Below are 23,234 nucleotides of genomic sequence, written 5' to 3' on the forward strand. Positions count from 1 at the left end.
GGAGAAGGTGGATATTATTTCCATTTTTGAGTGCCTTAGTTCACTGCACGGGTAAGTGGAAGTGAAGGGAGTGACGGGGAAGAATTCAAGGTAATGGGGTTTGTTTCTCCAGCCAACATATTTTCGTTTTACTTATCTGTTGACTTTTCCAGACTGCTGGTTGCTGCCTGACCTGCTTCTATGGGAGGATCACAAGGAGATACTGGGTACTTGATCAATACTGTTTCAGTAAACAACTCCTTCCAGGTATTGGTATCTTGCAATCTTAGTAGTTCAATTATTTAACTAGGTCAACAGATTCAGCTATAAGAGAAGTATCGGCTTTCTATAGCTTAACAGTCCTGGGAAATTGCTATTATACTAATTAGGGAACTTGGCGTTGGCAACTGTAGGATGTTACGTAACAAGCTTAAGCCAGGCGCCGCCAGTGACACACCAGACTGTCGCAGCATGTCTGATATTTCGTTAACAATAAAACAGACTACAAATACGCAGCTTTTAATTCAAAACACACATATATTTAAACAGCTTTTAATTCAAAACACACATATATTTAAACAGAATACCCTGAAATGAAAGGAAGGCAGTTTTTCGAATATGTAGCGGTTATTGTAGTAATTTTTTTTTTTTTTTTACTACGAGCAGCAATGCAATGTGACAAGCATTTCATCAGAATAACACTCCAGTATACGATTTCACAAAACATAAATTAAAACATGAGTGCTACAATATTCTGCAGTGATTCGATAGTTTTCACTGGTGTAAGTGGCGTGTTTGTAAATTATACTCTAATCTTGCACCACATCCACAACTCTTCATTTAACCCTGAGTTGCAGCCTGAACAGAAACTGAGGCGAGGCACGTGTCTGGCCATGAGCAGGCGAGACATAAGGAGCAGGTGGGATGGAGGATGCTGGAGGTGGACCCACCAGGAAGAAAGAAGGAAGAATGTTTATAGATGAACTAAGGGAAGACATGCGGGTGATGGGTGTAACAGAAGACGCATAAGAATGAATAGGTGGAGGAGGCGGGAGGAAATGAAGACGCTGGTGATGGGTAAAACAAAAGACGCAGATGACAAGAGTATTGACGGGTGTGGACTCCCAAGATCTCAAGATGGAGGTTTCAAGACACTTTTCTTCATAATTCTGGATAATTCTTTTTGCCCACTCTTTGGGGGTTGGTAACTTCAATGGAACTTTTTTTTTTTTTGTTGCCCTAGGCCAGACCCTTCTTACATGAAAAAAGGAGGAAAGAAAGAAGGAAATAAATACAAAAATAAAATCGGAGCACCTGAGGGCAGCAGTAATAGAAGAAAAAAGGCAGAAGCTACAACATTCAAAGGATTAGAAACACAAGCACGTTCTATAACGCGTAAAGATTCACTTGGTTAAGGAAGATTATGGAAATAAGTGACCTCTTCCCTATAGGGTATATAGATGGTTATTAGATGCGGAACAGAAGATCATCAATACAGGAACACAGGCACGTCTGATGCCTCTAAGACTCACTTGGTTATGGAAAGTTGTGCAGGATAACCGTTATGTAGCCTGTAGGGAAGCAGTGGAGAAAGAGGGTAGTTGTGAGAAGAGTACAAATACGATTCTTCTTCCTTTTCTTTTCTTTCCCTGTTTTTTTTTTTTTTTCTTTCTTTTTTTCGATACTAATCTTGGATAAGATCAAAGTTTTCATCATTTCAGGATCAAACTCTTGCTTTCATTGGACGAGACAATATCAGAGTACATCATGCATAATAGTTGATTTTCTGTTAAGTTGCTAATTTCACAGATCAGGCTATTAGGGTACAATACTTAATTGATTTTACAAACGATTAGATTACATTTTTCATAAAATCAGGCTATTATGGTAGAATACTAATTTGATTTTACATACGATTAGGTTGTAGATTTCATAGGATCAGGTTATACTGGTTTAATATTAACTTGATATACAATTAAAGTCAGTCTATATTTGAAGATTACTAACGACATATGAACAGATTTTTCTTGTGCAGTGCTTTGCTGATGTGATGTAAAATCAGGTTTAGTACAATAACAGCTTGGCATTTATATACGAGTATCAATTGTTTTTAGCAGTTATTCACTATCAGAGGTTGAGGCTAAACTGCTATCCTCCTACATTCAAAGTGATATTATCCATCATTTAAGTATCACGCGCAAAATCCTCTCGGCAAAATAAGTCGACGTGAATTTTAAACCATGAACTTGTGAAACTATCGCCTGGCAATCCGGAACTACTCGTCTCATCTCAGGCTCACAGGCAAACATGAAGCAATAAACTGCCTCTGCTGCTGGCTCTGAGATAAAATTACAATATGAAGAAAAATCGTGCCTCTTACTCAGCTACCTACAGTGTGTATTTCTATAAAGATCAGTGAAACATTCTAGAGTTACTCCATTGAATTAATAAACGAAATACTACATATCACCAGTTAAAGGGTTGAACTCCTGTCCATCAAAATGAGAGAGAGAGAGAGAGAGAGAGAGAGAGAGAGAGAGAGAGAGAGAGAAAGAGCCATAAAGACAAAGAAAACATGGTGTATACTTACGGAGTCAACTTGCCACCGTGTCGACGCTTCATCTTCGAGTGTTCGAAACCTGAATACCATTTCGTAAAGTCACTGCTGCGCATCCCATTCCAGTGCATCCCGCGGTGTCTGAGAGGATGTTGCTGGTCCTTCCATCCTCGCTTGAAGGCCGTGAGGTAATTACTGGCCGATAACCTACTGAAATCCTGAGCTGAGGCCGAGAGGAAGGCGAGGGCGAGGAGGAGGCTCGTGAGGATAAGCTTCGGAAACATGGCTGCGTTCTCTTGAGGTGACGTAGTTGACTTACTACCTGTGATTCAGTGCTTCTTTGTGTTGTCCCATGGTGCTTCCTGGGTGAAAGGAAAGGATGAAATTAATTAATGTTCTTGTGAGGGGATGAAGTTTATGTGTGTGCGATACTATACTTAGAAACAAATGAAATGTCAGTGTTTACAGCCTAGAGATCTAGAAAACTAGTTAAATATAATTGCGAGCAGACTACATGCGTTCACTATTGACAAGGCCACTCTCGATAAAATTACGTGATTCTCCTGTAAAATGGAGAACCATGTGTGTTTCGTAGTTGACCTAGAAATTAGTAATTTCTATTGTTAAAAGATAATCCCGAAAACATCATTGTTAGAAGCCTAGTGCGAAAGCATCAATCCTAAAGGCTCACTCCAGAAAGCGAATGACGTATCGATACAAATAGCATTGCAAAGTATACAATTAAGTAATTTTCGTGTGAGGTGATGAAGCTTGTGTATGTAACAGACTTGGAGGCAGGTGACAAAAGAAACAACCTAGTATTTTTAGAAGCAAGTGACAAAACAAACAGCCTAGTATTACTTAGTTGTTCTGGGGTGAAAGGGAATATCAAGTCTGGGTTATGCTATGTGAAAAGATGAAACATTGTGTGTGTGTGTGTGTGTGTGTGTGTGTGATGTAGAAACACGTAAAATATCATTTAGTTATTAGCCTAATAGGAAAACTAGTGTAGTATTAGTACCAACAGCCTAGAAAAGGACAAAATCAAATGATAGGTACTTATCTTGGGTGGTTACGTTTGCTTATATGTGATATCAGGCTTACAAGTTAGTGAAATGTGTGCACGATTTCTCAGCTATACTTTATATCTACTTTAGTTTATCTACTTTAGTTTAGTTTCAACTAGATAGAACACTGTCGTGAAAATGCATTCTCCCATTCATACGTAGTATGTCATGAGGAAGTACCTGGAACTATTACACATACACACACACACACACACACACACACAGAATGGTGTTGGACAACACACGCTGTAAGCTCGTAAAAAGCCCCATACATACGTACACGATCGGTGGAACTGCGCAGTGCACCGAGCAACCTGCGTTTGTACAAATTTTGGCCGACAGCCACACGTTACACATGTCGACTGAGCTCACTGACTCAGTTTTGTGTTCCTCTCACTTTGTGAATGTTTGATAGGCTCTGAAGATGCGACATGTCATGAGATTTTTTTTTTTTTTTCATTCATGAATTTTTGGTTTTCTTTCATATAATACGTTACATGATTAGATTAAAATGAATTTCTAGCAACAACTGTCACCGCCTTTAACGCCTTTACATCCCCATTTTATTTATTTATCTATTTATTTATTTTTATCTTTTTGTGAACTCTACTCCTGTGAGTGCTGCGGCTGCTTCCCGGTGATTAGACCGTGAAAGTGTTAGGAGCTTCGCCTCTGGACAGGCAGACGCCTCGCGGTGCGATCACTTTCGTTTGATCTTGTCAGGAGAATGTGCGGGTTGTTTGTGTTAAATATCTGTGTTACCAGCTCAATAAGAAAACGAATATCGATACAAACCGTTTAATCAACGAAGCATTAGGTGATTACTCCTGTGTGGATGAAAGTGCACGATAATTAATAAGAGATAAGATAACAAGTGAAATGATAAAACGTAAATCTAAACTTGTAGAAAGAAGACGAGTTAAATATGAGTGGAACGTATTGGATCTATAATTGATAGTAAATTCAGAAGCGAGTCAAGTATCCATACAAACAAACAGCCTTGTAAGTTACTGTTTTTGGCATGGAGCAAAAATGCGTATTAATTAATCCATGCAGCCCTGAGTTCTATTTGATTATTATGATGACGTATAACGTTGTAATATATTCATCACAAATAGTGTTTCCATCTCGTTATGTACAAAACATAATTAGTTTCTGCTTTATTTTTGCTTTTTTTGAGTCATGGAGTCTCAGCTTCTGTGTATTAAATTAATATTTTTGCCTGCACCTGGAGTTCATCCATCACACACCTACATAACAAGAAATAAATAAATAAGAGAATAAAAAAAAAATAGTGAAAAATAAACAAGTAAAACAGTAAGATAAATTGAAAAGTTAAAATAAAACAATAGTAATGAACGTAAAGCAGTGATGTGCTACTCACATTCAAGCGGCCGACTTTTTTTATTTACTCATGTTTTGTACAATAATTATTATATGTAAGAAAAAAGCACCTACTGTATCATAAAAGCAAGATTTTTGAGTAAATACGTTATTGCATGCTGCTGACATATCAAAAACCTCGTAATTGTATCATTATAATTATTATTATTATTATCATTATTATTATTATTATTATTATTATTATTATTATTATTATTATTATTATTATTAATTTTATTACTACTGTTATTATTGTTATTATTATTATTATTATTATTATTATTATTATTATCATTATTATTATCATTATTATTATTATTATTATTATTACCTTACTATACGTTACTTTCACATCTACAATTTCCATGATACTGAAAAAAAAAAAATTACTAAGAATAATAGGAATTACATGATTCAATCCGATCATAGAAAAATATAAAGTCATTCAATGTTATTATAAATGAGGCTCCTAAATCCGTGTTGTCTATTTTTCTATTACTGAATTTTGCAATAATGGTGTCATGTTAGAAGAACACTAAAGGCGATCATAACGAAACTCAGCTCTACAGTTTATACATTACCAATGCAGTTTACTTCATTGTATGGTTTACTACTTTGTTTTCATACATTTTTCAGAATTACAGTCTTTTATCATAACTGATTATCTTTTTATGTATCAGGCCGGCAATCCCAGATGGGGTGGCCCAGACAAAGCACCACACACTCGTACACACACATTCATACTCTAAGTTCGTGGTATCTATTCATAAAGGCTTAAAAGCAGTATAGATTAAAAAAAAATGAAAGCTGTGTTCATGAAATGGTAGATTCATATAAATGAGTCAGTGAATCCAGGTGTTAAGAAAAGAGCGAACGAAGAAAAGTAGCGTTTAATACAAACAAGTGCTGTGATATGTGTATATATATATATATATATATATATATATATATATATATATATATATATATATATATATATATATATATATATATATATATATATATATATATATATATATAAACGTTACTGAGATAAGTGACAGCAGTATTTCGCTGACAATATTTAACATAAAAAATATCCATGTGAGAAAGAAATAAAAGTGTACGCGTGCCTTGACAGAAGTAAAAAAAAAATAAATAAATAAAAATAAGGAAAAAAAGGAAAGATGAAAAATCGTGTGTCTAATGAATTAATAATATTTAAATATAGTAATGCGATGTTGTCATGAACAGTGCAAAGACTAATCTATGAAATATAAAGATGTTCTTGACAAGCGCATGCAACAAATGGTGAGATGATTTAGTGAATTCCTAGGCTTGTAATAATGAAAGAAGAAAAAAAAAATAATAATAATTGATAATGCTAAAATCAAGATACATCCATATCAAAATGCGTGGAAATTTAATACACTAATGTAGTGTTCTGAATATTTTCGTAGTGAGATGCTTTCGAAAATGATGAAATGTTACTTGTGATGGACACCCTCGAACTGGATTTGGATTGTTAAGGCTGGAATCAAGACTGGATTGTTAAGAGTGGAATCAAGACTGGAATGTTAAGACTGAATTGTTAAAACTGGAATAAGACTGGAATGTGGAGACAGGCGAGTTCACTCCAACACAAATAAGGTGAGTATATTCCATGACATTATTATTATTATTTTTTATTATTATTTGTTGTTGTCGTCGTTGGTATTGTTATTGTTTCTCTTGTTGCTACTACTACTACTACTACTACTACTACTACTACTACTACTGGTGTATTTGTTGTTATGTTTTAAAGAGACTGACCAAAAATCATGCAAAATAAGAAAGAACAGGTCTATTTAAATGCCGTTTCCTTCCCCCAAAAAAGTTAAGGAAAGAAAAAATAGAGAATTTTCCAATCGCCCTGGCTAGTTCAACTCCAGAGACGTGTATACTTCCAGCGCGGAGTATCTGCGCTGGAAATAGTTCATGTCATAGGAAGGTGAAAAAAAAAAAAAGGCAGAGCTCCAGAGTTTGCATGTTAAATTAATACAGGAAAAAAATGAGTGAAAAAAATGAAAATGAGAAAAAAAGGTGAGTTTGAAATAAGTAAAAGTAAAAAAAAGAAAACTAAAAAAATTAAAATTATCTCGAAATTAGTAAAAAATTAGGAAAAAAATATAATTTATTAAACTTAGGAAAGAAATTGACTTAAAAATGGGGTAAATATGAGTAATACATATGAGTAAAACACGAGAAAACGTGTTAAAAAGTGTTAAAGATGAGTTTCGAAATTTGTGAAGTTAAATTTCCAGTAAGCGGTGTGGTGACTGGCGTCGTGGTTAGTAGTGGACCAATGAGAGATATTAATTTGGCAAAGGTAAAGAACACCTGTTGGTATTAAGCTGATTTCCTTGCGAGCTTGAGTGATATAAGTTGACAAGTCGACCTTAAACTAGAGGTTAGGTTATTATGCTTTTATTTATTTATTTATTTATTTATTTATTTATTTATTCATTTGTGTTATGTGTCAGTTTACACCGTTATTGTTGTTGTTGTTGTTGTAGTTGGTAGCACACTTGGACACTTAAAGCTTACTGTCATGAGCCTCTGTTTTATCCAACCTCCTCTTGAAACTATCTCGCGTTAGTGCACTTACGCTGTTGTTGGGTCTGTCCTTCTCATTTGCAACTTTATTTATGATTTTTTTTTTCTCTCCCCTTAAACTGGTTTTGTCTGTTTTTTTTTTTTTTTTTTTTCTTTCCTCTTGTTAATCTGGTTTTGTGTATCTTACAGCCATTCATATGTGGTCTGACTTGTTCGCCGAGACTAAAGGAAAGTGGGACCTCATTCTTAAACAATCGGACGTTTTAACAGACTTCTTTTAACAGGATATGCTGGGAGTTACTGAGGGGTCGTAGGGTGTTTGTATGATCAGACGTGATAGTTTAATAAGGAGTGGTAAGGAGTCCGCATAATCAGTGGGGAAAGCCCGTGTGTACTGAAAACTACTGGGATTTCCAAGGATGTTTTCTTGATGCTAATGACAGTCTAACAAGGAGTTTGCATTATCATTAGGAAAAACCCGACTCTTGTGAAAGCTATTGGGATTTCCAGATGTGTTTTTTATGATTCTGGCGAGAGTTTAACAAGGATGCTGCATCAGTAGTGAGGAAAACGTGACTGATCATCTCTGTGATCTTCGGAAGTAATCCTGATGAGTGAATGTTGTTTCAAAATTCAGATTCTGATTTACATTTGAACCATAAACTGTACACTAATAAAAGTGAATGTAATTTCATTGTGTATTTCAATAATCCTACATAATTTGCTCGTACCATTTTTACTTGAGAAATGTGGTGGCTTACTTTGCTATGTCATGAATGTAACTGTTGCAAGACTATTCTCGTAATTATTTATATTCGTTTTGACAACTCTCTTTTGGGAATGACATCTTTGCTGGACCTCTTTCTGCATTTTTGTTGCCCTTGGCCAGAACCCTCTTACATAAAAAAAAGTCTCAAACCAAGGCCTTCCTACAATCATTATCTCAAACTAAGGCGTAACCACAACATACGGAATACATTTAAATTTTAAGCTATTAATGAGGAAGCTCGAATAAACCTGAACAGGAGGAAAATGTCGTTCAGTGAATCCAACCCCAGGACCCAAACGTGGAAGCCTGCCAAGTTACCAGTCAAGCAAGAAGTGCACAAGATTGGAGAAGCGGAGTTGTGGGGGTTTTACCTTTGGGGCATTACACAAGTCCCTCCTTTACTGCGGGGTTAGTCAATGGTAGCGTAGATAGCGTAACTGATTCAGGAGGACTGGTGATGGCTTCCTCCTTGCCACTGTATCAACCTCAAGCAGAGTTTTGGGGCTTCTATCTTTGTAGCATTACACGACTTTTCCACTCCTTTCAGATCGATTGTTTGGTATTTTATCAAGTCTCTTTTTCACCGCCGGATTAGACAATGGTAGTGTAGATGGCGTAACTAGTTTAAGAGGGTTCGTGATGGCTTTCTCCTCCCCCAAGGGCCTCACACTACCGCCTCCCACTGTATAGGCCGGAGCGTCCCATTTGTATTGCCTCAAACTGGAGCATAACCACAACAAACACATCGAAACACTGAATTGATGTGTGAAAGCCAAATAAATCTGTGCCTCGGGAGGAAGGTGTTGTGTTGGAAAGTGAACCAAAGAAATGGGCATGAAATATTTGCTTTCATTACACTAATTTATTTTAGAAGCGCTTGTAATTTTTTTGGGGACACTTCTATAGATTACCGTCTGTACTTTCCTTATACTGGGGGAGAGGGTTATATATTGACCATTACTATAGCTATTGTTATTATTATTGTTTTTTTTTTGGGGGGAGAGGGTTAATATAAGAAATACCTATATAGTGACCATTGTTATTGCTATTGTTAATTATTGTTGTTGATGTTGGAGCCGATGGTGGTGTTGATGTTGTGTATTATTATAATTATTATTATTATTATTTATTGTTGTTGTTGTGTAGTATGGAGGAAAATCATAGCCTCGTGTCCTTCATCACATTCTTCTGTCGCAACACGTTTTATAAAAGTTAACCTTGCAGCCACCCACAACTGATGCGGCGTCACGACTTGATGGAAAAAAAAGACGAAAAAGCTGCCTTCTTCTTACATAATAAATTCACTATCTTCTGCCACTTGGACACTCATATTTACTGATGTATATGAAAGCTGAAAGGATTATTTATCTCTGATTGAAAGGTATTATATTAGTGAATCCATTTATTTTTCCACTCCTGGTCTTTAAAATAAGTCGGTCATGTGAAACTTAATAGGATAACATTATTATTGGTTCTTAATATCGTTAGTTGAATGCGTAGAAATTAAATGTATAAAGAACTCGATTATTGAACCAATCTCTTACCTTTGACTCCTAACCTTTATAACAGTCGTCTATATAGAAATTAAAGGATTAAATTACTATGAGGGTGTTAATAGGAACTTAGATGCCTGAAAGGAAAGGTGTAAAGCGCTAGATTATCGAACCAGCCTTTTTCTTTTCTGCAGCTGACGCAAGAAAGAGTCCCCTATGGTGGTATATCAAGTACAAGGTCTTGGGTGATAAACAAAATGGGATTAAATGTCTGCAGTATTCCGGCATCATTTTCCAAAGTACTGTAGCGTTTTCAGATAACTATCCTCTCTTCAGTGACAGCTAGCCCATCCTATATAACGAACATATTTGAAGTGTCCTTAACCAAGAATCTTAACTGGAAATTCCACATCCAAACAGCTTTCATGAATATGGGTTTTCTGTATCGTCTCCGCCAGTTATTTTTTTCGTCCTGCCTGCCAATCCTATTAACATGAATGGTGAGGCTCAGTATATTTAACGCTCTTATATTTTTTTTATCACTTGACTCTTCTCTAGCAGCAGACTTGAATGTTTTACTCACCGCCTCAATGTTGCACCTCTTACTTTCTTCTGTCGTTATTGCCACGGTTACTGCTCCCCGTGCCTTTTCCCTTCCAGTGACTTTACTCTACAACTCCCTATTTTGTTCGCCGTGATGCAAAAGTTAACCAGGATCTTGACTCTTTCATTTCTTTCACAGGTAGACTTTGGAACTCCCTTCTTGTTTATTATTTTTTTTTTTTCCTCCCTCCATCCACTTGAGTTGTTTCAAAAGGGAAATATGACCACTCAGAACTCAGAAGGTTGAGGGTTTCCTCCGGTTTATTTTACGGAACGGCACTGTAAGCTGGGATTTGAACTTTTTCCTTTTTTTCTTTTCCTTCTTTCTTTTCTTTCCTTTATTTATTTATCTATTCATTTCGTGTTCATTTTATTCATTTTTTTGTACTACGCTGGTTTCCTTGACATAAAAGAAAAAATAAATAAGTCTTTGGCGTTAAAATAATTCGTACGGGAGCCCAGTGCTTAAAAATGCCTACCTTGGATGGGAGGAACAAGAGGGCGTCCTGACAACTTATTATCTGAATGACTTAGCTGCATTGTTCTCACCAAGACTCCTTTCCCTGCCCTGCTCCTTCGCCCTTTGTCCTGGAGAGACCCACGGCCATAACTGCATCAAACCACAACACTGCCGTCAACGTAGCCTGACTAAACCAACGCTGAAATATGTAGAGTAGTAGATGTGTCTTGGTGTCCTTAATTAAATCTTTTAGTGGTAGGTGGATATTTTCTCTTCTGTATCACCTTCGTCTTTTCACTTTTTTTTTGCTTTGTCTATCTTAACTAGCCTAACCTAACTTAGCCTATATTTCAGGTCATTCAGCTTTTTCATTTTTGTTTTTGTGTTGCGTCTCTCAAGTAGCGTAATGTAACCTAACTTAACCTCTGTTTCAGCACATTAAGGCACTTTTCTTGCGTTTCTTAACCAATCTAACTTAGCCTAGCCTATCTCCCAGCACATTCATCATTTTCATACTTCTTTTTTCTCCACTGCGTCTCTTGACTGACCTTACATAGCCTAACGTAACTTCACCTTTAGTTCAGCAACTTAAAAAAAAAATAAAAAAAATACCGTCCTATTTTCTCTTCTTTCCTGCGGAACATTAAGTAATTAAGTATTAGAGAAAGAAGGAAGAGTAACTGACTGATATTTGATTACCTTTTAAAGTTTATCTTGACTTGTCCTTGAAATATGAAGAGTAGTGGGTGTGATGGTATTCTTACTCATTGAAAGAAGAGGAAAAAGTGTTTGAATAATCTGTTTATCTCATTACGTTATTATCATTTGCTTACCTTTGAAGTATAGAAAGTAATAGAAATGATGGGGTCCATATACACTAGAGGAGGGAGGAGGGAGGGTTAGACTCTAATCCATTTTCCATGTTACGTTAATGTCCTTCATCTTAAAGTGAAATAATGAGAAGGTATAATAATAGCTGCTCATTAGAAGATGAGAGGCTAAGGTTTGGTTGATTTTATAATGTTGTATAAATATGTATGCTTTACTGTGTTAGTGGAGTACAGGAACATGTGACGGTTTGTGTTGATGCTAAAATGCCAAATCTTTGTTCAGATATCATTATCATAGAATCATGAACACTTTGAAAACCCCAATAACTATCACTGGAATCATTATAAAATCATGAAAAACTACAATAATATCACTAGAATCATGGACACTCCTTGAAAACCTCAATAACTATCACTTCAACCATGAAAGCTTTACTGAAAATCAATAACTATCACTAAAATCATGAAAACCCCTTGAAAACCTAAACAAGTACCACTACAATCACAGACACTCTGAAAACCCCAATAACTGCCACCGCATCCTCTTAGTTCATATAAGACGCTGAAATGTTTAAGAATCCCAACCTAAAGTCTTTCACACACACCCCATCCTCACTAACTTAGTATAAACGCACCTTTGGCAGAGGAAGCGAGGCGCGAACCACACTTTGTCAAGTAAGAGACGAAGTAATGCTGATGGAGGTGCAAGAGAAGGGATATCGGTGGTTTTCTATGAATGATGTGCGGTAGGGGACGGTCATTGGTGCCAACGTGATGCGAGTATGTGGTGTTGGTATACGGTGGGTGTGTGTGTGTGTGTGTGTGTGTGTGTGGTTATGGCAGTGGTGGTGGTGAGTAGATGCGTGCTGACCTTGTATTGTTAAGTGGTGGTTACGTAACAGCCTCTGCGCTGATGACACAACAGAGTATGGCTTTCTCTTCTCTTCTTTTTATTTATTTATTTTTTTATTCTAATTCTTTATATTGTAGATTTTCAAGACACGTATTTTAGGGAGCCTTTCCTTCCATTTCTTGTTTCTTTTCCTTTCACATTTTGTTTCTTCCCATTGCTTGCCAGCCTCCTTCACTCCAACAGTCCTTTACTACTACTACTACTACAATTACTACTACTACTATGTATAATAATAATAATAATAATAATAATAATAATAAATCATCCAGACGAATTTCCTACATCTCAAATTAAGAAAAAAAATAAATACATAGATAAAACTCAAAAAGAAGATTCGCCTGTGGTAAATTTCCCGTCTGGTTTTTGAGACATCGATGGAGTGACCTTGGATCTGCTAACCTGTCCCTCTGCTTGTCCGTGGTCGTGTCCTGTCTCCTGCCTCCCGTCTGTGACCTTGGATCTGCTCATCTGTCCATTTTCCTGTTGTTCCTGTCTATTTTCTCCTGCCTGCTGTTGGGCGTTCAGTGCCGGGTGTTCCTTTCAGTGTAGGGGTCTGTGTGTGTGTGTGTGTGTGTGTGTGTGTGTGAGCCGGCAAATGTAATGAGGTGAATTTATTGAGCCATGTGACAGATTTCCGTGAGCGTATATGCGTCCACACACACACACACACACACACACACACACACATATAGCTGAGAGCAGGGAAGAATGATGAGAGAGAGAGAGAGAGAGAGAGAGAGAGAGAGAGAGAGAGAGAGAGAGAGAATGAAAAGAATGAAAACGAAGAAGAAAAGTTAAATTGAAAGGCAAAGAATTCCTCTAAATACTAATTCCTTCTTTGTCTCCTCCTGCCTTCCTTCCTTCCCAGCTCTCCTCTCTTCCATTATCCTACATAACTTTCCTTTCCCCCTCCATCCCCCCCCCCAACCACCCGTTGTCATCTTTTCTACCTTCTGTGTTTTCAAGAAAGAACAAAAGGGAAACCAAGATAGAAGAATTTTTGCTTGTTTCTTTCTCACATTTCTTTCTATTTTCATGTTTTATTTTATTTTTCAATTTTTAGTTTTGGTTTTTGGTGTTTAAGTTTTCCTTGTTTTTTCTTTCTTCTATTTGTTGTTTTGCATGTTTGCTTGTGTGTGTATATTGTTATTCTTAAGGAGTGTTAGTGTTGTTTTATGTGTTTGTTTCTCTTGGCTTGCTTTGTTATGCACTAATGAGAATGATGATAATGAAGACGAAGAGCAACAACAACAACAACAAACAAACAAACAACAAAGAAAACGCAATCAATAATATGCCAAAACAACACGACGACAACGACGACAACAACAACAGCAAAAAAAAAAAAGACAGACATTAACCCGTTAAACTAGAATACAAACATACAAAATAAAAAAAAAGCTCGATTTAGTCTACTAGGCAGTACTTAATTGTTTCCTTGTTTGCCTCGTGTGTGTGTGTGTGTGTGTGTGTGTGTGTGTGTGTGTGTGTGTGTGTGTGAGTGAGAGAGAGATGGGTGGGGGGATGGATGGAATCGCAAATAAAAAGACAACTAGACAGACAGGTAAATAATATTATACATACATACACATACATACGTACACACAGACAGACAGACAGACAGACAGACAGAAAAGGACAGACAGACAGAAAAGGAGCGAGACGGAAGAAAAATCGTCGAGAGAAGAACAGGAGGGAATTAATTTGAGAAAGAAGGGGATTATGAGAAGATACAGAGGGGAAGGAGAGGAGGCAGGTAGATAAGGAAGGAGAAAAGAAGGAAACGAAGGAATTACTGAGGCATTTATGTGGAGAGAGAGAGAGAGAGAGAGAGAGAGAGAGAGAGAGAGAGAGAGAGAGAGAGAGAGAGAGAGAGAGAGAGATTGTATGTGTTAAGTAAGAAAAATAACTGACGCACACACACATACATACTCACACTAATAATACATAATAGCAAAGACACGATGTTCTAATATTCCCGGAGTCAAAAAAAAAAAAAAACGAAAAGAATAACTTTGCATTTGCATAAACAGAAAAAAGTAAAGAAAAAGTAAAACACCCAGATGGAGACAAACCTTCCTTACCTTACAAGTTAATTAGGGCGTGGTGACAGGCGTGACTCTCTTCAACACCTTTCTTTCCTTCATCATCCAGGTGACGCGCAGGTACCAAACACCGCAACACAGCGTAACACAGCACAAGGTAACACTCGCCAGGTACAGTAAGCGTCTGTGTGGTTAAGGTACCACCAGCCTGGGCGACTGTCTGGTAGCCTTTAGAAGTCACTGGTATTCTTTAAAAAGTTGCCTGGCGTGGTTTGGTGGCTTTTCAAAGTTCAAAGTGGAGCATCTTGACTAAGTTCTTTTTTTTTTCCTTTTTATCTCTCTCTGTGCGTGTGTTTGTCTCCCGTTTGTCTTGTTCTCTCTCCTATTCTCTCTCGGTCTCTTTCTCTTTCTGCGTTTGTGTTTATTTTGCTTCCCTCTCTCCCTTTCTTTTCTTCAGTTTGTGTTTATTCAGCTTGTCTTATCTGTGTTTGTAAGCAATTTTCCTCGTTCCTTTATTTCTCTCTTTCTCTGTTTCTGTTTATTCAACCGTCATGTCTTATCTACACTCGTCCTCTTATTCACACCCTTTCTACCTCCTTTTCTTTGGGATCTGTTCTCAGTGCCCGGTTTTCTTCGAGTTGCGTCACCACGTTTTCTATTTTCAGGATGTGCTATGATAGACTTGCCTCGCGGTACAGGGAGGGAGTGTTTGATCTAATTGTGTGCTAATGAGCTGGCTGACACTCAGGTGGTATTGCTGGTTAGTCGAGCTGCGTCCTGCCAATTGTGGGGACGAGAAGTTAGCCTTGACCTAAGTAGCGTTACTCTGCTGCTGGGTGACCTTCAGGTGTCGTTAATTAAATAGTAAAAGTAGTAATTAGGAGTAGCATGTTAGTTTGGGCGGGTAAGTTTGTTTAGGTGGCACTATTGAATACTGTACCTTAATTAATTAGCTGTGGTGTGCTAGTCTAGTTTGTATGGTGGTATATATTGCGTCATTAAGCCTGTATGTTCACTATAGGTGTGGGTGTATTAATGGTGGCGTTGCACTGTGCTAGATCTTAAGTAACTTCACTAATGTAATGACTATATCTACGTTACTATTGCTACTGCTGCTGCTGCTATTTTGCATCATATATTTATCACACAGTCATCACTACACCACCAAAACACATTAGCACTACTATATTTATCACCACTACATCACACTTCACCAAGACATATCGTGATCACAACACCGCTACACCACTAGATCACCACAGCACACACAGCATCACATCTGTATATCACCACCACACAAGACACCACTCACGGGTCATGTCATCACCACAGCACACACAGCATCACATCTGTATATCACCACCACACAAGACACCACTCACGGGTCATGTCATCACCATCACCACAACACCACAACATCACCACCTCATCACCACCAATCTGTTCAGCGTGGTACCTGCTCACTAACTGACATGGCAAGGCTGACCACCATTACCATCACCACCACCACCACTACCACCACCACCATCACCTCCAGTACCACCACCACCACCTCCAGTACCACCACCACCACCACCACCAGTACCACCACCACCACCACGAGTATCACCAGTGCCTCCTCCTCCTCCTCCTCCTCCTCCTCCTCCTCCTCCTCCTGCTACTGGTTTTTATTATCTCTTAATTCTTCTTCTATACTATTCATATATTTACCATTCCCTCTCTCTCTCTCTCTCTCTCTCTCTCTCTCTCTCTCTCTCTCTCTCTCTCTCTCTCTCTCTCTCTCTCTCTCTCTCTCTGTGTCGCTTTCTTCTTCCTTTTCTTTCGTTTTCTTTTCTTCTTTCTTATTTTTTCTTCTTCTTTTTCTTCTTCTTCTTCTTCTGCGATTTCTTCCCATCTCTCCTGCCCATGACCCTCTACTCTCTCTCTCTCTCTCTCTCTCTCTCTCTCTCTCTCTCTCTCTCTCTCTCTCTCTCTCTCTCTCTCTCTCTCTCTCTCTCTCTGCCGCTTTCTTCTTCTTCTTCGTCTTCTTCCCACCACTCCTGCCCATGACCCTTTATTCTCTCTCTCTCTCTCTCTCTCTCTCTCTCTCTCTCTCTCTCTCTCTCTCTCTCTCTCTCTGCAGTCTATTTATGTTCCTTGCTCCTTTCTTTTTCTCTCTCTTATCTTTCTATTCTTCTCTTCAGCTCCATTTTTTCTCTCTCTTGCTCTCTCCTGTCTAAAATTTTCTTGTTTGTGTTTGTGTCCTTAATATTTACCGGTAGAGTGTGTGTGTGTGTGTGTGTGTGTGTATGTGTGTGTGTGTGTGTGTATGCGTGTGGTATACTTGCAGAATATTCATTAGGAGCATGTTTTTATGTGTGTATAATATAACTGTGTGTGTGTGTGTGTGTGTGTGTGTGTGTGTGTGTGTGTGTGTGTGTGTGTGTGTGTTCGATCGCTATATGAACAAGTAAATCTACACGTATACAAGGAAACGTTATAGTAGAAACTGGCTTCTTTTTAATATATAACTTTTTTTTCTTAATCTTTTCCTTTTTTTTCTCCGTTACCTTGAACACACATTAGATAAAACAGTCACCCTTACATTACAACATTCCGGTTTGCCGTTTTCTTTAGCGCCAACCAGACAACTGATATTTGAGAGAGAGAGAGAGAGAGAGAGAGAGAGAGAGAGAGAGAGAGAGAGAGAGAGAGAGAGAGAGAGAGAGAGAGAGAGATTTACTGCATTACAACTAAAATCATAATGAAACGTTTATATATCTGGATCTTTGTCTCTGTCTCTCCCATTGTCCTTCATGAAAAGTCTACGTAATTTCTTCCTGTCTGCTGTGTTTCCTCGTGTATTTTTCCCTGAGTATAATCGTTTCCGTGATCCTATTTATGCCTTGCTCTACATCGTTTTACTTTCATCGTTCTCATTGTTATCCTTTTCTGTATTCCTTGCTTCAGTTTTATTTTTTTTCCGTCTGTTTTTCTTTTTATTTGATTTCATCTTTTTATATTTCATTCTACACCGATTATTTCTTCATTTATCTTTCTTTGCGTGTTTTCCCCATGTTTTATTGTTTCCCCTCTGTTTTATGATTTTATATATTTAATTGTATACCTTGATCATTTCCTCATTTCCTTCTTTTTTTCTTTTTTTTTTCTAACACATCCCTGTTTATCATTACAGTTCCGCCATTAGTCTGTTTTTATTTTTGTATTTCCTTTTGCATCATTACATCCTCCTCATTTATCTCTTATTCTTCCTATGTTACGTTATACATCATTACCCTCACGTTTATTTCTCCTTTCTCTTCATATTATATTCTTTCACTTCTCTGCCTTCTTTCTTGTATTCCCTGCTCCACCATTGTTATCATCCATTTATGTGTTTTTATGTATATTGTCTCCTACACCCTTATATATTCCTTAATTTCTCCGTTTTCTTTCATATTTCCGTCTACATGTCTGCATATATTTCCTTCTATGCCACTAAATATTTCTCCATTTATTCTTCTGATCCTAGTTTCTCCCTCTTCCCTGTACTCTCTCTCTCTCTCTCTCTCTCTCTCTCTCTCTCTCTCACGTTTCCTGCTACATAATTATTAAGCAAAGCAAGTGAACGAGTGAACGTGCAGCAAACCGTTTCCTACCCTGAACGACCTTAACAGTGGTGGTGGTGGTGGTGGTGGTGGTTAAGGGGGCGCGCGCCATGGGGGGTGCGTGACGTCACAAGAAGCAACACATGTTTTTTGTTTACTAATACGAGTCGCAGCTGTCCACGTGGCGCCCGAGCAGGAATGTGTGAGGCTTACTGAAACGGTAGGGCATTTTTGGTGGGTTTAGGAAGGTGTGTGTGTGTGTGTGTGTGTGTGTGTGTGTGTGTGTGTGTGTGTGTGTGTGTGATGATGCTTTGAAGTTAAGTGTTGACAGATGAAGGGTGTGTGAAAAATATACATAACTATCGGTAATAATTGTTATTATGTTATATGTATTTAATATTATTTTAATGTTTTTTTCTTTCTTGTCAGTGAACCTTTTTTTTTTTCTTGTCAGTGAACCAACTAGTGTGTGTGTGTGTGTGTGTGTGTGAACTTCAAGTTAACGTATAATTTACGAGTGAAGGTCACACGGACCTGAATGAACATAGCTAAGTGCCAAGGATGTTCTCTCTCTCTCTCTCTCTCTCTCTCTCTCTCTCTCTCTCTCTCTCTCTCTCTCTCTCTCTCTCTCTCTCTCTCTCAAAAGTGAGTTGTGTTATGTTGTTCTTTATTGTTGCGTGTGTGTGTGTGTGTGTGTGTGTGTGTGTGTGTGTGTTAGCATGCGTAGGTGCAAGACAGGTCCTGCAGGAAGTCAAGAACATAGTTTGCACTTAGTTCATTTATATTTTCATCCTCCGTTCATCGTGTTTATCCCCGTCACCTTGCACGCTCCTTGGCGGCGGCCGTCTGCTTGCCTCGCCTCTGCCCGTCCACTGTCTACGCATGCTAATATATACAGGTGTGACATTTACTTACCTGTCGCTACGCTCAGGTACAATAATAAGTACCTGGAAACTTTTGTGGATTTGAATTTGTAGCTGTCAGTGTCTCAGTATATTTTAAATTTTCAAAACTGTTTTTTTCTTTAAGATTTCACTTTTTTTTTTTTGGTCTATTTGAAAACTTTTGTTGATATACTATTGATTTTTTTTCTTTTTTAAGATTTTTAAGATCGTGTTTTTTTTTTATTTTATTTTTTTTGTCGGCTCGAAAATTATTGATGCTGTTTTGGTGATTTTTTTCAGTTGAATGCTTTTCTTGGTATATTGATTTTTTTCTTTTTTGTTCACTTGGAAACTCGTGTGTCTTTTGCTTAAGATTTCGAGATTTTATTTATTCTTTGCGTTTTTTTTTTATTTGTTTTGTTCACCTTAAAACTTTCGTACAATTAAATTCACACATTAAATTCCCAATATTCTTTCTTCTATTTGCAGATTTTCGGGATTTAAGTGATAACTTTTTGTGTAAGTCAATGTGCAACACGATTATATACTGTCTATGATACGTTGCCCCTTCTGTTAGTTCACTGTATTTAATCAGAGGTGCAATATGTCAAACGTCTATGCGTGTTTGTTATTTTGTGTATGCATTTTTTATATTAATGCTTCAGTGTCAAAAGATGAAAAGATGATTTGTTTTTTTATGTAATTACAAGAATGAATGCTAATTTTTTTTATTACTTCATATTCGATAAATGAATATGAAAACATTATTACCTCTCATTTCATCTCTGCTCGCGTGTTTATGGCGCTGAGGGTTTAAAAGAGCGGCTGTGTTTATCATTTATCACCGACCTAAATTTATGAGTTTACGGTATTAATATTTCACCTGACTCGTCCACACTCTCTTTTGTTGTTGTTGTTGTTGTTCATCTGAATTCCTTAATTTACTTCATTATTCATTTATTTTTGTCTCCGCTTTTTATCCAAAACATTTTATCTTTCATGTACAGTTTCGCAGCATATCACTTTTACTCAATTCTGTCTTTCCTGTCAACTCGGCGCCATATCCTTTCAACTATTTTATACACTCCTTTTAAACTTTCCAAATTGTTGAATTCTACTTGTATATGAAAGGCGACATGTCAAAAAATGGATATGAACGTGTGGCTTTCACTGAATATAGAATGTGGACTTGTATTTGAATAGAGTGCGAGTGCTCGATGCAATCACAAGGTATTGAGGAAAGCGTAGCAAAACGGATACACGAATATGTGCTCCTGCCTCCCTTTGACACCTGGTAAACTGGAGAATAGGTGTGGCCTTGAGAGCAACCCATTTACCTACTAACACTATTACTACTGCCAATATTACTACTTCCTCACTGCTCCCTTGCTATCTGGCTGGCTGGCTGGATGGATGGATGGATGGATGGATGATCTACTTTTCAGGTCAGCATCTAATAGAGTTAACTGGCAGGCTGTCTAACTAACTGAATAACTGATTAGATTTAGTACATAATAGTTCTCCCTCTCTCATTAACTTCATAATTTATACACTGATAAGATTATGATATGTAGGTACCGAATTGTTTGTCTGGTTACCCCCTTTCTCTCTCTCTCTCTCTCTCTCTCTCTCTCTCTCTCTCTCTCTCTCTCTCTCTCTCTCTCTCTCTCTCTCTCTCTCTCTCTCTCTTCAAGATATACAATACGTACATATATTTTTTCTTTCTTTTGTCACCGTACGGGGCGTTTTTTTTTGTTTTTGTTTTGTTTTTTTGTGGTTCACCTTTTTTTCCTCCTTTTTTATTAACTCTACTAACTCCTTTTTTGTGTTTGTTTCGTGTGTGTTCGTGTGTCTAGTCTGACTTTAACTCCCATTGTTTTGTTGTTGTTATTGTCCTCCTCCTCCTCCTCCTCCTCCTCCTCCTATTGTTGAATTCAAGCTGACCTCTAACCTACTTCACTGCATCCCTTCCTCCTCCTCCTCCTCCCGACCACATCCCCTCTTCCTTGTTCCATATTGACGACTGTATAGCATTCTCTCTCTCTCTCTCTCTCTCTCTCTCTCTCTCTCTCTCTCTCTCTCTCTCTCTCTCTCTCTCTCTCTCGTATCTAAATCCATAAAATTCCTTTCATAAGGCCAATGTGCGCGCGCGCGCGCGTGTGTGTGTGTGTGTGTGTGTGTGTGTGTGTGTGTGTGTGTGTGTGTGTGTGTGTGTGTGTGTGTGTGTTTGTGTTTGAAGGATGTTTGGAGTATGGAGAGGTATTAAGCGAAGAGATTGGTTTACCAGATGCTGCGTGGGCGTTTAGCCTTTAGTTGTTGTTGTTGTTGTTGTTGTTGTTGTTGTTGTTGTTGCTGCTGCTGCTGAACTGTAGTTATATTCGGTGCTGGTGTAGTTGTTGCTGTAGTAGTCATTGTTGTTTTCTAGTTTTTTTTTTATTGTGTTGTCTTTTGTTGGACATGCCGGGGAGAGCAGCCAGGGGCACAAGAAAGAGAAAAAGTCAGCTGACAATGTTTCTTCCCCCCCCCTCTCTCTCTCTTTCTTCCTCTCCCTCTTCCTCCTTTCTCCTTCAAAAAAAAAAAAAAAAAAAAACAGGAAAATCCCACGAGCTTTTAGTACTAACAAGACGCTTGTGTGGAACTGTCAAATGCTTTTTGAAAATCGAGAGAAATTACATCGACCGCCCTGGTGTTATATATTATAAATACATTATTGTAGAATTCGAGTAGATTTGTGAGGCATGAACGCTTGCATCAGAATCCATGTTGAGAATCTTTTTTTTTTTATCTCTCTCTAAGAAATTACCGATTTTGTCTCTTATGATGGATTCCATTAGTCTTCCGACAACTGACGTTAAGGTGACAGGGTGACAGTTGCCGGGGTGTGACTTGTTTCCTTTTTAAATATCGGTGTGACATTTGGTAACTTCCATTCCTGACGGCACTTCTCCGGTGTGTAATGATTTGTTAAATAAGATGAAAAGTGGCTTTACTATTTCATGTTTTGTTTCCTTAAGTATACGTGGTGGAATTTCGTCAGGGCAGGACTTTTATTGATTTTGACGTTATTTGTCGCCAGCAAGATAACGCTTTCCTGAAAAGTTACTGAGCTGATATAGGAACCTTTGTTCTGAGCTGCTGGGATGGCTTGACTAATTTCTGTATTTTTGGATGTGAATACTGATGCAAAGAATTTATTTAGAGTATTGGCCATGTTGATGTCATCTTCCGTGTGTTTACCTCTTTCCATAATTAACGGCATATTGGTTGAAGTTAACACTTTCTTGTTATTAACGTAACTGTAAAATTATTTTGGATCTATTTTACTTAAATTAGCAATCGTGATCCATTTTGCTCTGCTCTGAGTTTTTCGTATTGCGTCTAATTCTGTCGTGTACGAGTTTGTCTCCCTCATTCATTGCCAGTTTGTATTTTCTATAAGCGCGTTTCTTCACTTCCAGATTCTTTGATTTCACGGGTCCACCATTTTAGTTTTTCTTTTTGGAAGCAGCGTCTGTTTCGCATTTGCACAGATGATTTGATGGCTGCATTTAGTTTAGTTGTGAATGTATCCCATGCTTTGTTCATGTGATTTGTCTCGGAGATGGTGGTCCAGTCTGTGCTCGCCAAGATTCTTCTGAGGTTTTTTTTAAAGTCAGCGCTTGGAAAATCGAGTACCTTTCTTTATTTTCAATTGCGTTCACCTTGGTAATATGAATGTCGAAAGTCATCAGTCGGTGATCACTGCCGCTGAATTCTGATCCGACGCTTATATTACTAACGAGGCTTTCGTCTGTTGTGAAGATCAGATCCAAGATGTTTTCACCTCTCGTTGGTTGCTCCACATGTTGGTGCAAAGCATTTATTAAGAGATTTGCATAAAGATTACGTGCCGAGTGCGCTGTCAGGTTGGCGCCCAAAATTGATGCTGGGATGTTGAAGTCACCGAATATTACGCATTCACTTCGAGAACTTACTTCTACAATATCATCGTCAATTTATCGTCGACTTCACTCGTTTGCGATGGTTGCTGATAAACTAGCTCAATTCTATTTAACTTTTTGTGAGTGATGTTTAAATTCAATAAAAATTA

The 23,234-nt window shown here is 37.7% G+C and overlaps 1 protein-coding gene across 5 annotated transcripts in view; it reads left to right on the top strand.

The window, feature by feature from the left end:
- The first annotated feature begins 2,615 nt into the window (after positions 1-2,615).
- LOC135088752 (oxytocin receptor-like) overlaps positions 2,616-23,234 on the top strand; it is an 83,556-nt gene continuing 62,937 nt past the window's right edge. For 4 of the 5 annotated variants that reach the window (XR_010261105.1, XR_010261102.1, XR_010261101.1 and 1 more), the window contains exons 1-2: positions 2,679-2,837; positions 6,426-6,615. The gene's annotated coding sequence lies outside the window, so the exon portion shown is untranslated. Of the gene's footprint in view, positions 2,838-6,425; positions 6,616-23,234 lie in introns of all 5 variants that reach the window. The other variant, XR_010261103.1, reaches the window with a different exon arrangement.

Source organism: Scylla paramamosain, chromosome 31 (assembly GCF_035594125.1).
Source record: "Scylla paramamosain isolate STU-SP2022 chromosome 31, ASM3559412v1, whole genome shotgun sequence".
Lineage (NCBI taxonomy): Eukaryota > Metazoa > Arthropoda > Malacostraca > Decapoda > Portunidae > Scylla > Scylla paramamosain.